The following is a 15793-nucleotide window of genomic DNA, read 5'->3' as shown; positions in this document are numbered from 1 at the left end:
CTGCTCAGGCACTGGTTAGGTTGAGAATGCTGACTGGCTCAGCCTTGTCTGCCCTTGCCTGCACCGCCTCCCCCCTTTCTTCCCAGTGACAAGGGCATGCTAGTGTTTGCACTCCCGATGAACCCGGGCTGTTAACGACCTGTCACTTGTGGAGTTTTACCTTTCAGGATTCTGGGCCGTCAGTACTCAGTGTCACCTCTATCACATGCCTTTTCCTAAGAGTCAAATGCCCTTCACATACCAAGCGCACTTCACCTTGCTCTAGGAGGTTGCTTCCGCCAACAGGAGGTAGCAGCTGTTAGCAGTTCACATCAACCCTGTTAGAGCTTCGGAGCTGAAAAGGATAAACACCTGCGCCAGCACAAACAACTGTGATCACTAGTGCGGGCTAGTCTGAATTGCAGCCTGACCTGTGCCTTTTATAAGTAAATTTACAAGGAAGATGTTCTTCCTGAAGTTTTGCTTGGTGACCAACATTTAAATGAATACCAGGAGTTGAAGATTTTACCATAATTATCCACCATAATCATCATTTGCCCATATAAAGCTAATCATGATTTTATGTGCAGCTTAATTAATAAGAGCTAAAATGCAATAAGCATTTACTTTATGTCAGGCTCCATTCTACGTGCTTCATGGGGAGTTATTACAGCGAAACCTCCAGCAATCCTGTGAATCAGGTTCAGTTTTTAAGCTCTCATTTTATAGATGAGGAATTTGCCTCATGGGGCAGGTAATGACCAGCCCAAGGTCACATAGTAGAGCCTGAGGCCAGAATTCCAGTTCAAGTATTCTGCTTCCAGAGACTGTACTCTGAACCATGATGCAATGCTGGCCTCACAGGACTGGGATTCTCCCTTAGGCCTTATGGTCAAAATCTGTGAGGCCTGCGCCTCCCATTCAGCCTTCCTCCATCACTGTGACTCCATTCACCATCAGTGTGACTTCTTGAAGGTGCCGATCTGGTCATGACACTGGTGTAAAACTTTTAGTGATTTCTCATGGCCTACGAGATAAAGTGTAAGTCCTGAAGATAGCCCAGAAGGCTTCACTCCCATCATCCGCCTCTCCATCTACACTGTTTATCACCTGCCCCCTGCCTCGCCGTGTTACGTGCTGACCCCCAGTTGGCTTCGGGACCTTCAAACTTTCTGACCTGATCTTTTTCTCCACTCCTGTTATGCCAGTCAGCCCATGCACGTGCTTCAAGACCTGTCTCAAACATCTCTGTATCCTTCCCTGCTGTACATAGCCTCTCCTCTGCTGCCAGTACATAGATTAATCAAAATAAAAAATAGCTATCATTTTTTTTTTAGCTCTCACATATTAACCACACAGTGCTGCTTATTTTATATGTTTGGGGGGTAGAAATTTTTTTTTGAAAATTTTTTAATGTTTATTTATTTTTGAGACAGAGAGAGAGTCAGCAAGCAGGGAAGGGGCAGAGACAGAGGGAGACAGAGAATCTAAAGCAGACTCCAGGCTCTGAGCTGTCAGCACAGAGCCTGATGTGGGGCTCGAACTCACAAGCTGTGAGATCATAACAAGCCTAAATTGGACACTTAACCAACTGAGCCACCCAGGCAAATGTTTTTGGTTTTTTTTTTTACATTTTTTTTTAGTGTTTTTTTTTTAATTTATTTTTTAATTTATTTTTGAGAGAGGGAGTGAGAGAACAAGTGGGGGGGGGGCAGAGAGAGAGGGAGAGAGAGAATCCCAAGCAGGCTCTGCTCAGTCAGCATGGAGCCCAGCGTGGGGCTTGATCCTACGAACCATGAGATCATGACCTGAGCCGCAATCAAGAGTCAGACGCCTAACTGACTGAGCCCTCAGGCACCCCTGGTGGGTACAAATCCTGAGCCACAAACACAGTTATGGAAGAAGGTAACCGTTTCTTTTTTAGAAACTGACTGTAATTTCTCTTTTGAGACCTCATTCGTCAGAGAGAAACTTAGTATCAGCTAATTCCGAGTCTCCTTCCGTTTCTGGGGCTGCTGGAGAGTTGTCAGGGCCTTAGGCAGGTACGTGTGTGTGTCACAGGGAGGCTAAGTGAAATTGCACCTTTGGCCTCCATGTCACCATCTCCCTATGCTGGTGTCTGAAGTGTCTGCTGACCATCCAAGCTGGGACAGTGGTATCTACAGCTTCCTCAGATCCATCCAGCATCTATGCTGTCTTGGCCTTACCAGAAACATTCTGCCTCTCTTGGACCACTCTTGATTGGGAGGATTGGTGGGAAGCATGAAGCTCTCTCCTGCCTAAGCACACCACACAGACATTTCTTTGTGACTCCTACTCCTGACCGAGTTTCCAACGGCTCTGGGACTAAGCCAGATCTCCAGACTCTTGCTTGGGGTCAGGGCCCACATACTTTCTGCTCTCAAATCTCTAAGCCTTTCTGGAGCTACCATCTTGCCCCACATAGGACCCAGAGTTGCTCTAGCTTCTAATTCCCCTTCACTTCTCTCCGACTCGCCTTGCCCTTCTTTGTTAGTCCTAGAAAGCTGTAATGTCTGTGGTGGAGGGAAAACTGGCTCTAATTGAGTGTTCTCAAAAATCTTAAGACTTGTGCCTGGCTGCCTTTGTTCTATGAGTTCTGCTCAGTCACCCTTTCTTTGGTCAATGGATGGCACTGGCTGGGAGGAAAGACAGGACTATAACGAACAGTTATTCCCACCCCCCAGACACACACTCAATAACTATCTCATGTTATCTTCACAAAAACCTATGGGAGGTATAATTATTCTTACTTAGAGGAAAAAACTAAGGCTTAGTAAGATCAATTAACCTTCCACACAGCTAGCAAGCTCTTTAATCCAGCCCATACTTTTGATAACCACACTCTCTTCTTATCTTGTGGTACTGAAATAATTTCTTTAGATGTCTGAGTTTCTGATGAGCACCTTGAAGTCAAGGCTAGGACCTCATCCAACTTGATATCCTCAAAGTCTGGCACTCTGCAGGCACTCAGCCGGTGGTATCGGAAATGAAATGGGTCAAAGAGAGAGAAAGAAAGAGAAGGGGGGGGGAAGTCAATGGGAAAATCTTATCTTAGGCTGTCCCGAAACTTCCTGAATAATATTCTGTCAATCAAAATATAAGTGGAATTTCTGGTATCATCTAAATCATGTCCAGAAGAGGACTCTCTGTACATTGTACTCTCAGATTATTCAAGGCATAGAAATTATTTCCTTATGTCCAGAAAAGGGTGTAATGTTATTGGTGACACAGCGATAACAAATGATGATATGCATATATGAGCAGTACGACCAGAACTAGTGAAAGTTGTTATCAGTCAATGCAGTCCTAGTTGACATTTATTGACTTTCTAGACATTGTCATCCAAGACGCTGGTGGTGTATAAATCTGATAACTTCTTGAATTTCACAACTTTCTATTAAATTTTTGTCTGAAAACTCGTTACCCCGCATTACATAAATCCCTCCGATAACAAATATCCTATTTATTAGACTATGCATCTAGGTGAAGGGTTAAAGCTTCAGGCTGTGATATGCCCAAGTTACAATCAAAGGCAGGTTTGGTGGATGATTTTCCTCCTTCTTCATAATTGCTTATTTACGATGTGCCTTATTTTTAAATGTTTTCTTATTTGATATTATTGGGGCATCTGGCTGGCTCAGTCAGTGGAACACATGACTCTTGATCTTGGGGTCGTGAGTTTGAGACCCATGCTGGGGGTAGAGTTTACTTTTAAAAAATGTTATTATTTGATGTTATGGCAAATACTATGACACAATAAAAGTAAAACAATAAAGTTAACATTCTCCCATGCTACCTCTTTCTGGTAACTTCCATCAAAGGCTGGTGTATGTTCTTCCCTGTGTGTTTAACATATGTGTTCCAGCACATCTTCATGTTTCTAGGAGCTAGATGTTCCTTTTTCTATCCTCCCTCCTGCGCTCCCCCCTTGTCTTTTATCCTCCAGCTACCATCTCTCATTCCTCCCCTCTTCCTTTCTCCATCCCTTCTCTTCCTCTATCTTCCCTCCTCTCTATTTTTCATCATCCACGTTTTCCTCTCTTATTCCCTCTTAGCCTTGCAGTACCCAGGCTCTAGGAAATTGAGTTTTCACCCTCAAGATGTGGCAGCTCCGTCTGAGCTTGGGGGATGGACTTTATTTCTTGGGTTGCCTGCTGTCTTGCAAAGCCTCAGCCTGAGAAAGTGGGGAGCACGTGTGGGAAGAAATAAAATATTCAGTTTATCAAAATTAGCTTATTTGGCTGAAATATTTCAGAACACATAATTATTACAATATTGTAAACATTCAATTCAAAGAGTAAATTATACTTACTGTTTTAAAATTATACTTATTGTTTTAAAAATGCCCCAATTCTCTAGAAATGTTAAAAGCAAAAGGTAAATTTAGGGGTGTCTGGCTGGCTCAGTCAGAAGAGCATGTGTTTCTTGGTCTCGGGGTCATGAGTTCAAGTCCCATAATGGGTGTAGAGATTACTTAAAAATAAACAAATAAGGAGTGCCTCAGTCAGTTAAGCATCAAACTCTTGATCTCACAGTCCGTGGGATTGAGCCCTGTGTGGGGCTGTGTGGTGACAGGGGAAACCTGCTCAGGATTCTTTCTCCCTCTCTCTCTGCCCCTCCCCTTCTCCTCCCCAACACCCCCCTCTCTCTCACACAATAAATAAGTAAGCTTTAGGGGCAACTGGGTGGCTTGTCAGTTAAGCATCTGACTTCAGCTCAGGTCATGACTTGAAGTTTGTGAGTTCGAGCCCCACATTGGGCTATGTGCTGACAGCTCAGAGCCTAGAGCCTGCTTCTCTCTCTTCCCCTCCCCCGCTCATGCTCTGACTCTCTCTCTCTCTCTCTCAAAAATAAAATTAAAAAAAAACCTTTACATAAATAAATAAAAATTTTTAAAGGTACATTTATATTTACCCCCCGCCCCCACTCTAGAAATAGTTTAGTATTTGCTTTCATATGTTTTTCTAGACTTTTGTAAAGCATGATAAATGTTGTATATACTGTGTATATAGCTTTGTCATTTAACTACATGGAAATCTCTGGATACTACATATAGGTCTACCTCTTGTAAATGCTGCATTATATGCTTCAGAATTAACCATTTTCGGTATGAACACTTATGTTGCTTCCAATTTCCAGGAGGCAATTCTAATCTTTCAATCAAGACTTTCCCAGGAGAATGCTGTCCATCCTTGTCTCCTTAGTGACCTGAGGCTGCTGACATGAGTGACTGTTACTTAACCAGTGACCCCCCCATAACATTGAAAATGTCCTTTGTCTCTTACATGTCCATGAAGCAATCCCTTCCAGTCTCATCTGCTAATTTTATTCTGTTCTTCCTTTTGGCTTCCATTTAGACCTATGCAGGTTTGATGCAGGATCCCAGATCTGACCCCCTAAGCTATGCACATGGCAGCTGGGTGCTATACTAACAAAAATTGTAGTGGCACACATAATGAGTGAACTTTCACCTACCTAGGCCTACCCTATCTTTTCCTTGGGTTCTGACCTCTGTAAGATTCTAAGTAGCTTTGCAGGTGACAGCCAGGTTTCATAAAGGCCTTTACTTGAGACCCTAATCCTAGGGTTACAAAAAATGCTTTGGATTCTAGTGTGAAAGTACCATTCCTGATTACAGTCTTAATAGGAACTAAAAGACAGCATGACTTTACAGAGGCCATCTTTAATAGTTGTCTTAGAGTTTACCCATACATATATTTGACATGTGTAACTGTTTCATGGTCATTTACCAGTTATACTTTGTGAAGGAAGGGATGGATCATTCTGCAGGAGCACTGAGAGGGAACTCCAGGTGAGGCGCCAGGTGAGGGAACTTACCTCTAGCTTGTGCAGAGAGACGTTAGCATAATTTTGTATTGCTGCAGAGATTTCTTCATTTCCAGGCTCAGCTTTGATCCCATGAGATAGGTTGTTTTCCTTTCATCTACAAATATCTGACAATGCCTCTAATTTACAGATACAACTATACAATGGAAGCCCAGGGTCTCTCACCATAGTGATGGATTTCACTGGTATAATACAGGCTGCATGGGAGGTAAGATTTGGACCCAAAGTATGGCTTTAATCACCAATTTAAAGTGATATTTCATATAAGAATAGAGGGATCTGTTCCACCCTCATGAGATTTCACCTGACCCTGAGCACTGAGAAAACAAGATAAAGAAGCCACAGGTCTTATCTGTTCTTCCCGCAGAGCTCCTGGCTGAGTCTTCTAGCTAATACTTGCTATTTCCTCAACATGGTGGCAGACGCAATGTGCTGTCTATACTGAAGGGCTGATCACTTATTTAAAGCTTAAGCTGTGAACATCACCTTCACCCAAAACTAGATTTCCACAGGACATTACACACAGGGCAGGCACACATTAGCCTTCCTGCTTCCAACACTTAGCAACAGTGTATATGCGTACCCTGTTGACTGCATGATAGGTGTGGATGTGTTTGTGCATGTTTGTAATATCATTTTGAAGACAAAATCCAGTTTTAAGGGGGATAATACCTTTTTGGAAGTGGGAAGGAAGCCTGTCCATAAAGATTTCAGTAAAGAGGTTTATTCAGTGGTTGCTGTGGTAGCTAATGCTTCTAATAACAAAGAATACAGCCAAGTAAAGACAAATGGTATCAACCCTCCTGGAACTGAGGCTTCTAGTTCCTACTTAATTAGGCATTCTCTTCTCTGTGTCTGTATATATATATTTACTGCCTTAAATATAGAACCTGAAATTTTAACAACAGGGATTCTGCTTGAGTGAGAAGAAATAAAACCAATTTCAGACCTGTTTTCTTAATCTCTGGCGACAACATGTGAAAGCAATTAAGAAAGGTGCTCTAAGAAAAAACTCTTACCCCCATTGAAAGAGGCTGGAAGAGCCTTTGAAGAAAGATGAAACTAAACATAACACCCTACCTTCCTTAAGACTATCAACTGGGCACTTGTATCATAAAAGCAAAACAAATGCAAATGTGTATATTGTCTAAAACCCAAGAGTTTGCAAAGCTGAATCCAAGGTCCCGAGAGATAACAGCCATAAATCACCTGTCTCTCATGTAGAGATGATGCTCATGGAAACAAAAAGGGACTGAGAAGGGAGGTTTCAACAGCATTAGCCGGTCGGCAACAACCTGGATCTCTCCGGTTGACTTCTACTGAAGAGGACATACGAAGAAAAAGGATGGTTATTTTCCTTGTAATGTGAGCTTTTTTTTTTTTTTTTTCCTTCCAAGCTGTGAACTTTTTACCTTGCTTCATTCATGCTTCATTTGATCAATTACTAACTGTATGGCCCCTGAAAAGCGAGCGCGGGCTTCTTAAAGTTGGTATTTTGCTGTCGGATTCCTTTTCATTTCAAAATGGGGCGGGTGGGGGGAGGTAAGCCACCTTTCTGAGGGTGAGCTGAGAAAGGAGAGACGGGGAGCATGTGTGTCGGTCCCCTTAATACCACGAGGACCAGAGGACGTAGCCCGCGGAGGGGCGAGGGCAGCCTGACTCTTCCATCCCGGAATCCGTTTTCAAACCTTGGGGAGCCTTTTCTGCCATTGAAATGCAAATCCTGTCTTGAGCGCCCGGGCCAATCCGCGAGGCTTCCTGTGGGATTACCTGGTGGCGAGCGCGGAGCGAGCGCGGCCCCTCCGGCGCGGCCCCAGAGGCCCGGAGGCGTGGTCGTCGGGCGCCCCCGCACCCCCCGCCCCCGGGTCCCCCGCGCCGAGATTCGGCCCCTGGAGCCGCGCGCCCCGGGCTCGCCGCGCCGCAGCTGCAGTAGCCGGGGCGCGGCGGCGCAGGGCGCGGCCGAGCCGCCCATTGTTGAGCGCGGCCGAAACCCCCGGCGATGCCCTGCGCCGCCTCCTTGGAGCGGCGGCGAGGTTTGAACTTGGCGTCGGCCTGGAGTCCTGCACCGCCCGGGAGGCGGCGGCGGCCCCGCGAGCGGCGATGGTGAGTGCTGGGCTCGGGTCCGCTCCCCCTGGCCGGCGGTGGGTGCGGCCGGGGCGCACTGCTGCCTTTGAAGGAGGGGGGCGGGCGTGCCCCGCCGTCTGCTTTCTAAAGGGTGTCTATTTCAGTCCCTTCGGCGACTGTGGAAAAACCCTTTCTATGGGGATGGGTCCCGGGGCTGGCCAGGTGGGGGGAGGGGGGCGGCGCTCTCCAAAGGTCTCCTGACACTCCTGGGCCTTGGCTTTTTTTTATGGAGGCAGGAACTGCCACTCCAAGAGGAAAATAATTGCAGATTATTGACAGCGTGAAAACTTTTCAGAAGAAATGATCTGTGAAATATTTTAATTTTGATAAATCGCTCCGCACAAGGGCCCCTACTGGGTTTAGAAAGACTTCTCTTTCGTAATTTTACTGGATTGGTTTCTGTAGGAAAGGTCTCAAATGTGCTTTGAGGCGCACCCCCCGCCCCCGACTTGTTCCAGATCTTAAGGCAGTTTTTAAAAAGGTGTGTTCTCCGGTCTGTAGCAGAAATTAAATCAAGGAATTAAATTATACCTGACACACGCTCTACTCTGAATTGCCAGAGGGATAAAAGTGCTTTGCCGAAGGGTGTGGGAGGGCTTAAAAAATTTCAATACTGGGAGCATGGGGGGGGGGGAGGGAGTATGTTTGTCTCTTTCTCTGCGATGTATTACTTTTTTTTTTTTTTTTTTTTTTTTTTACTCATAGTGGTGTAGTGAACTTCTGTGCAGGGAGGCTTTTGGGCTGGGAGTGAACGAGCACCCACATGCGTATAATCTCCATGGAGAGATTAGCACAGAGGCTTCTAAAGATTGTTCTGTGCGTTTTCTGTTTCTAGTTATTTAATATTTAAGGACTAGTTATCAAAGGCGTGTTAGACGTATAGCTAAATCCCACCCCCAAATGATTTCACCAGAAGTTGGTTTCCATTTTAACTAATTTTGATGGTTATTTTTGTCTTTTAAAATCTTTTTTTTTTTTTTCCTGATTGTGAAAGTATTACATGGTCATTGCAGAAAAGGTGGATCATACAGAACTGAAAAAGAAGTAAACGGCTATTCACAACAATGTTTATATTGTAGGTTAAGGCTTGTGTTTCATAAAAGCTTAGTCATTTGAAAACTTTGCAGACATTTTTTTAATTGCTCACAAATCTGGTTTAGGAACTAAAACTAGGAAATGACCAGGGAATAACCTTGTACTTTAAAAAAGGTTGTAACCAACAATAACTTCTTCACAGAGTTCATGGAGCAGAATTTATTGTGGCAATTTCTCTTGAATCAGCTTCCCACATCTGCTCCTGACAAATGGTTTCTGTTTGTATAGCCTGTTTTGTAAATACATCTCTACCATTAAGGCAAAGTGCCCAAACACATATCCCTTACCAGTGCTTGCAGCTAGGCTGGTAGAGTTAATATTTTTATTGGTTTCTACATCAGAACTTCTTCACTGTATGCTTGATAAAACCCTGGAGAAGGTTACCAAGGGATGTTGTAGAGAATTTAATTCCCTGGCGGTTTTAAGAATAGGATAAACATCCATCTGCCTTCAGTGCAGTACTGTCTGGATAAAGGAAGACTGGGTCACATCTCCAAACCCCAAATCGAGGCATTCTAATTATATTTCAGCCTTCAATAACCTGGGACCAAAGAGTATAAAGATCCCCCACCCCCAAAGCACCTGAGTCCAGTAAGAGGTGAAGCCCTGTTTGGATTTACATAAAATGAAAATCCTCCTTTGATAAGGAAGATTTATAATTACTCCTAGGACTTGCCAATTCTTTTCTATTTATGGATAGAAAAATCAACAATGATTTAATTGCTGTCTAGGAAGTTACAGAAGTTGAATACAGCAAAAGTTGTGTGGTTTGAAGTAAATGAATGGGTTGATTCACAGGAATTAAAAGTTCTGCCTGAAAGGTGGGGGAGGGGTCCATGTGTCCTAAAACTCTCAACTAAAGATGGTCCTTGGGAGCTCTCTTCACTCTGGATCCAACTTTCTCTTCAGGATTCCCAGTTTGTATGTTAAATCTGATGACATCTTTACGTCAACATTACGTTTTACTTTATTCCTCAAAATGTGTTCTTGTGTAGCGCTTTTGTCCAGACCAACGTATTCCTGTAACTTCTGTTGGAGGCTGTTCCCCTGGGCCAGCAGTGCTGCTGGTTTGTGGTTTCTTTCAGGTCAGGATTTCATGGGTTGCTGCTTCCTCTCCTCTCCCGTTTGACAGAAGTATCCTGTAATTCTAACCACTGTGTGACCTCAATTGCAGTGACACCTTCCTCCCTTTCTGTCACGTCACTGGATCAGGAGCAGCCACCACGCTTTCTCCCCCCAGGATCACTGGGAGGGGTTCACTTTCTAGGAAAGGTCACCTCAGGAGGAAAATGGGGAAGTCAAGAGTCTCCAGGCTGGGCGTTTTTTCACTTTGCTTGAATGAGCAGTGCCTCACCTCCACACCCGCCAGCTTGTCATATTTCTCCATGCATGCCAAGCATGTTTTCTTATGCTATAGTAACGCCCAAAGAAGGAACAGGAGTGTAACAATGGTCTTTCATTTGTTCAGCAAACATTTACTATGTGGGAGGCAGCCCTGGAAATGGAGATGGGTTCTTTGCCCTCTGGGTTCTTGTCCTGTAAGAGGAGAAATCAGATGTTAATAAGCTAATGCCATTGTGAGGGAGGATAGGGGTTAAGAACTTAGGTTTATTGTAAGTTAAACATATCCCAACCCTATGACCCAACATTTCCATGCCTAGCTATTTACCCAAGATAGATGAAAACAAATGTCCACAAAAAGTCTCGTACAGAATGTTCATAGCAACTTTATTAATAATTGCCAACAGCTGGAGACAACCCTGTGTCCACCAAGAGAATGGATACACTGTGGTACATCCATACAATGACCTACTTCTCAGCAATCAAAAAGAATGAACTCCTGATATATACAACCAGCTGGATGAATCTCAGAACCATTATGTTAAAGAAGCCAGTCACAGGTTGGGCATCTGGGTGGCTCAGTCGATTGAGCATCTGACCTTGGCTCAGGTCATGATTTCACGGTTCGTGGGTTTGAGCCCTGCGTAGGGCCCACTGCTGTTAGTGCAGAGCCTGCTTCAGAGCCTCTGCCCTCCTCTCTCTGTGCCCCTTCTTCCTCGTACTCTCAAAAATGAATAAACCTAAAAAACAACAGACAAGAGAATACAAAAGCAATTCTATTTATGAAGAACGAGAACAGGCAAAACTAATCTATGGTGGCAGGTGTTAGTGGCTGCCTCTTGAGGGGTGGAAAGAAGAAGCTCTCTGGAGCAATGGAAAGGTTCTAGGTCTTGTTTTGAGAGATGGTTGCATAGATCTACACAATTTTCAAGCTCCATCAAATTGAACACTTAAGGACTTACGCATTTTACTGTATGCAAAACATTAGTTCAATCAGGAGAAGAAAAATCTAGATTCCGGAGATAGACCAGAGTACACATCCCATCTCTGCCTCTAGGTATATATTGCCTTGAGCAAATTATTAAATGCCTCTGAATCTGAAAGCTTTGGACAATAATGAAGCTTCTTCATAGAGTTGTTGTGTGGATTGAGGTAGATAATGAAAGTATTTAGCTTAGCGAGGGCTGAGTAAATGTCAGCTAATAATGCCATGCGCTGTGATAAATATAAATGTAGTATTGGTGTATATAAAATTATTTGTGCTTTTTGTAAAAGCCATCTCATTTAAGATTATCAAGGATCCTGTAACCTATTAACTGATATACTTAGCATTCTATGTATCTTTTTTTTTTTTTTTTTTTAATGAGTTCTGTTTTTGAGGTTATGGGGAATTTAAAGTTCTTGCCTACAGCCTCACTTGTTCAGAGTACCAGTGTGGCTTTTCTTTGCCACCAGAGGTGAACCCTGGAGAGGAAATACCCACTAGGCAAACCCCTCTGTGTTAAAGGACTGATTTTATGAAATGTGTTGAAGCTGAACTCCCAGACTAGGTTCATAGCTTCCTCTGGGAATCCAGGTGAAAAGGTTACATTTTACATCCTCTTTCTAAAGATGTGGGGGGAGGGGGCAACGAAAGGCTTGAACTCTGTATCAAACTGATACTGTGCTGCTTTTTATTTTATTTTAAAATGTTATTCTAATGTTTATTTTTGAGAGAGACAGAGTGTGAGCAGGGAAGGGGCAGAGAGAGAAGGAGACACAGAATCTGAAGCAGGCTCCAGGCTCTGAGCTGTCAGCACAGAGCCCGACGTGAGGCTCGAACTCACGAACTGTGAGATCATGACCTGAGCCCAAGTTGTACGCTTAACCAGCTGAGCCACCCAGGCATCCCTGTGCTTCTTTTTAAAGAGACAGACTATATAACTTCAATTTTCAGTAAAATACCTTGGATGGAGTGGTCAATATGATAATAGTTTATTTAATCTATTAAGCTTTAATTATTTCAGTTCAACAAAGTGTTTGGGAAAGATGTTCTGTGCTTTGCCAACTCCAGCAGAGGCATTTTGTTGTTGGGTTGGTATTCATTCAGTAAACATTTATCACACATTTACTGAGAACATATTAGCCCTGGGAATTCAATTGTGACTGATAAGACATTTCACACTCAAGGGTTCATAGATGGCCCGACTCTTAAGTGTGAATGTATATCCATTTTTCTGGGAATTTTTTTCAGAGCAAAGGGCTCCGTCTTAGGCTAGTCTTGTTTTTTGTTTGTTTGTTTGATAAAGCCTCTTGCTTGAGGAAGTTTAAATCCTGTCCCCTCCCCATTCCCACCCCCATTAAACACCAGAGTTTCTTCCTAAGGTTTTCTCTTTTTATCTTCCTAAAAATAAGAATAACAAGATATTCTTGTGTAAAAAGGCAGTGTAGTGAAAAGGTCCTAAGACTGGAGACAGAGCACCCGATGTCTGAATCTGAGCTCTGCTATCTGCTAGTGGTTTAGGGCAAGTTCCTAATTGTTTAAGCCTTAGTTTCCTCATCTGCAGAACTGTGATAATAATACCTTGAAAGAGGTGTCAATAGTATCAGATTCAGGCAATTCTAACAATTCAATGACAAAGTACATGTAAAAGTAAATAGCCTGGCACCTTGGTGGGTGTTAATTTCTGAAATTGATTGAGTACTTGCTAAGAGTGGAGCACTACCGGAAAGTCTTCTATCTTCTTCACACTCCTGTGAGGTAGGCATTGTTCTCCCCCTTTAGAGGTGAGGAAACCCAAACACAAAGAGATTAAATAGCTTGCTGAGGGCATGATGGTGCCAGGGTTGAAGCTCCACAGGATCCTGCTCCTCAACTGAGGAGTCTCGTAATGGAGGTCAGTCGCTTTTCCCTTTTAGGTAAAATTATTTTTAAGATTTAATTACTACAGGAAGAAAGTAACACCAATAAGTGGCACTGGTGCCACCATTATGGATGGCACACAAGTGAACACGGGTGATGAGGAATTAGTTGACCAAGGGATGGGGGGCAGGGGGGTGCTAATGAACACTTCAGATTCTTTCCCCAGACTCTCAAAACTCTGCGTGTCAGTGACACTCGCTGACCCTGTCCTTCACCCTCCTACCACCCCAATGGCTCCGACTAAGAAGTCAGTTTGGGAGAGGCACCAGGGTCGCTCAGTTCAACTCAGTTAAGAGTCTGACTCTCGATTTTGGCTCAGGTCATGATCTCACTGTTCTTGAGTTTGAGCCCCGCATAAGGCTCTGCACTGACAGTGTGGAGCCTGCTTGGAATTCTTTCTCTCTCCCTCTCTCTGCCCCTCCCCTGCTTGTGCTCACACACGCTCTCTCTCTCAAAATAAATAAGCTTTTAAAAAAAAAATCAACTTGGGAATAAAGACATGCAGAGAACTAGGCCACCTGTTAGGATTTGATCTAGGCTGTGTGAAGCCCTTGTAAGGATTGACATAGATTACCTTGGTCCAAGAGGGAAGGCCAGGTGAAAGATGGTCTCCAGAGCCCTGTCATAGTAAGAGGAAAAGTAAACTGACCTGGGATGTTGCTATTCCCTATTTCCATTGGCATTTCCTCAATAGATGCAGAAGAACCTGAGCTAGAACTTTAAAAAAATGAAAGCCAAGTGCAGGTTGAGAACCCTACTGATTTAATGAAGACTTAAGAGTTACATTGGCCAATTAAAATAATGTGTGGTGGAGCGTCTGGGTGGCTCAGTCGGTGAAGCTTCCAACTTTGGCTCAGGTCATGATCTCACAGTTTGTGAGTTCGAGCCTCACGTCGGGCTCTGTGCTGGCAGCTCGGAGCCTGGAGCCTGCTTCAGATTCTGTGTCTCCTCTCTCTGCCCCTTCCCTGCTCACACTCTCTCTCAAAAATAAACATTATTTTATTATTTTTTAATTTTTTTAATGTGTGGAGGTTTAGGGGAGAAATGTAGTTACAGAAATTATAGATCTGATTTCCTGTGTAGATAAGAGCCTTTGCACTGGAGCAGCCTCCTGCTTCTGCAAGTCCCCGTTGTTGTACAAGGTGCTCTGTGTTAGTGTTCTCAACATCCAAGCCTCTCCTTTGCAGTGCAGCTAAACAGCCAGAATCTCAGGACTTTTTCCTCAACTACCCAAATGGTGCCAGGTCTACTTACGGAGCCTCCAGAGATTTTCCCCGGCACATGCTGGAAGTCCCCCTGGAAGCAGTGGGCTGAAGCTGGGGGTGTGGGGAGGACTCCCATTGGGAAGTGTTGCTTGCAGCCTTGTATTTGAAGGCTATTGTGTACCAGTTGTGTCCACCCACCCATCTGCAACACTCCTGGCAGATGAAACCCTGAGGTTTCTGCTCTCTGAAGGGGAGAGAAGCAATCTGGAGGAAGAACCTGCAAGGATCTTTGCTCTCTGGCTGTCCCTGACCCTTCAAGCCTGCTGTGCCGTGTGCAAGTTCCACTTGTCTTTGAGTGTGACTCACAATAGATGTGCATGGCTAACGTGAGGAGAGTTGCAGGGCTGTCTCTTGAAGTCCCTCTTTGCTTCTTCACCATTGCTTCCAGCCTCTGCCCCTCAACTTTAAGCCCTTTGTGTCGGTTCCCATGGTTACCTCTTCACCGCTAGCAGCTGGAATGCTAGTGAGAAAAGGCCGCCTCCCCTACTGAGCCAGGTCTGGCTGGGCGGAGGCCACCCTTCTATCCGTGGGTTCGTGACGTGGGGTCACAGTCCAGTACCTTCTCTTTGTCATGGGTGCTGTACCTTTTCCAGGCTTGGCAAGTTGGGGTTGCAGTGGGAGGGGAGATGAGGGGTGATATACAGGGTGTTTCTTGCCCTGGGCTGGCCTGGCTGCCCCATCCATGACCTGCCAAACTCCAGCCTGATGCCATCTCCTTCTGTGTGTTAGTGCCAGGTGGAGAGGGGAAGGACCTGCTCTGCCCAGTCAGATAAAAACGACCCCTCACTTCCCTGTCTCCCTTTGGCTTTTGTTCCCAATACCATCTGTTTATGGCTTAGTCAACAATAGTAAGTCCAGACTGTGTTCTTGAAGGAATTGGTGTCAAAAGCAAATTTCTAGGGCACCTGGGTGGCTCAGTCAGTTGAACATCTGGCTCTTGATTTCAGCTCCGGTCATGATCCCAGGGTCATGGGATCGAACCTCGCATCAGGCTTCACAGCCCTGCTGTGAACCTCTGCCCCTCCCCTGCTTGCGTGCTCACTCTCTCTCAAAATAAAAAAAAAATTTTTTTTTAAAAACAAGTTTCCATCCAGCTTGGAAGATCAGGCAGGCACTGGAAACTGGGGTGTAGCCCAGGGACTTGAGGCTCAAGATGAGAATGTACTAGCTAAGAATTTGTCTTGAAGCTCTCTCCTGAGATTCTCCTTTGGAGTCCAGC

At 44.5% G+C, this 15793-nt stretch overlaps 1 protein-coding gene across 7 annotated transcripts in view; it reads left to right on the top strand.

The window, feature by feature from the left end:
• The window catches only part of SHROOM3 (shroom family member 3), a 323421-nt gene that overhangs the window by 230148 nt on the left and 77480 nt on the right, over positions 1-15793 (top strand). The window contains exon 1 of one of the 7 annotated variants that reach the window (XM_058722193.1): positions 7834-7950. The exons of the other annotated variants lie outside the window; for them this stretch is intronic. The gene's annotated coding sequence lies outside the window, so the exon portion shown is untranslated. Of the gene's footprint in view, positions 1-7833; positions 7951-15793 lie in introns of those variants that run through there. 7 annotated transcript variants of the gene reach the window in all.

The sequence above is a fragment of the Neofelis nebulosa genome, chromosome 3 (genome assembly GCF_028018385.1).
Source record: "Neofelis nebulosa isolate mNeoNeb1 chromosome 3, mNeoNeb1.pri, whole genome shotgun sequence".
Classification (NCBI taxonomy): domain Eukaryota; kingdom Metazoa; phylum Chordata; class Mammalia; order Carnivora; family Felidae; genus Neofelis; species Neofelis nebulosa.
The sequence above is the reverse complement of the archived record's forward strand: the minus strand, read 5'-3'. Positions and strand labels throughout refer to the sequence as shown.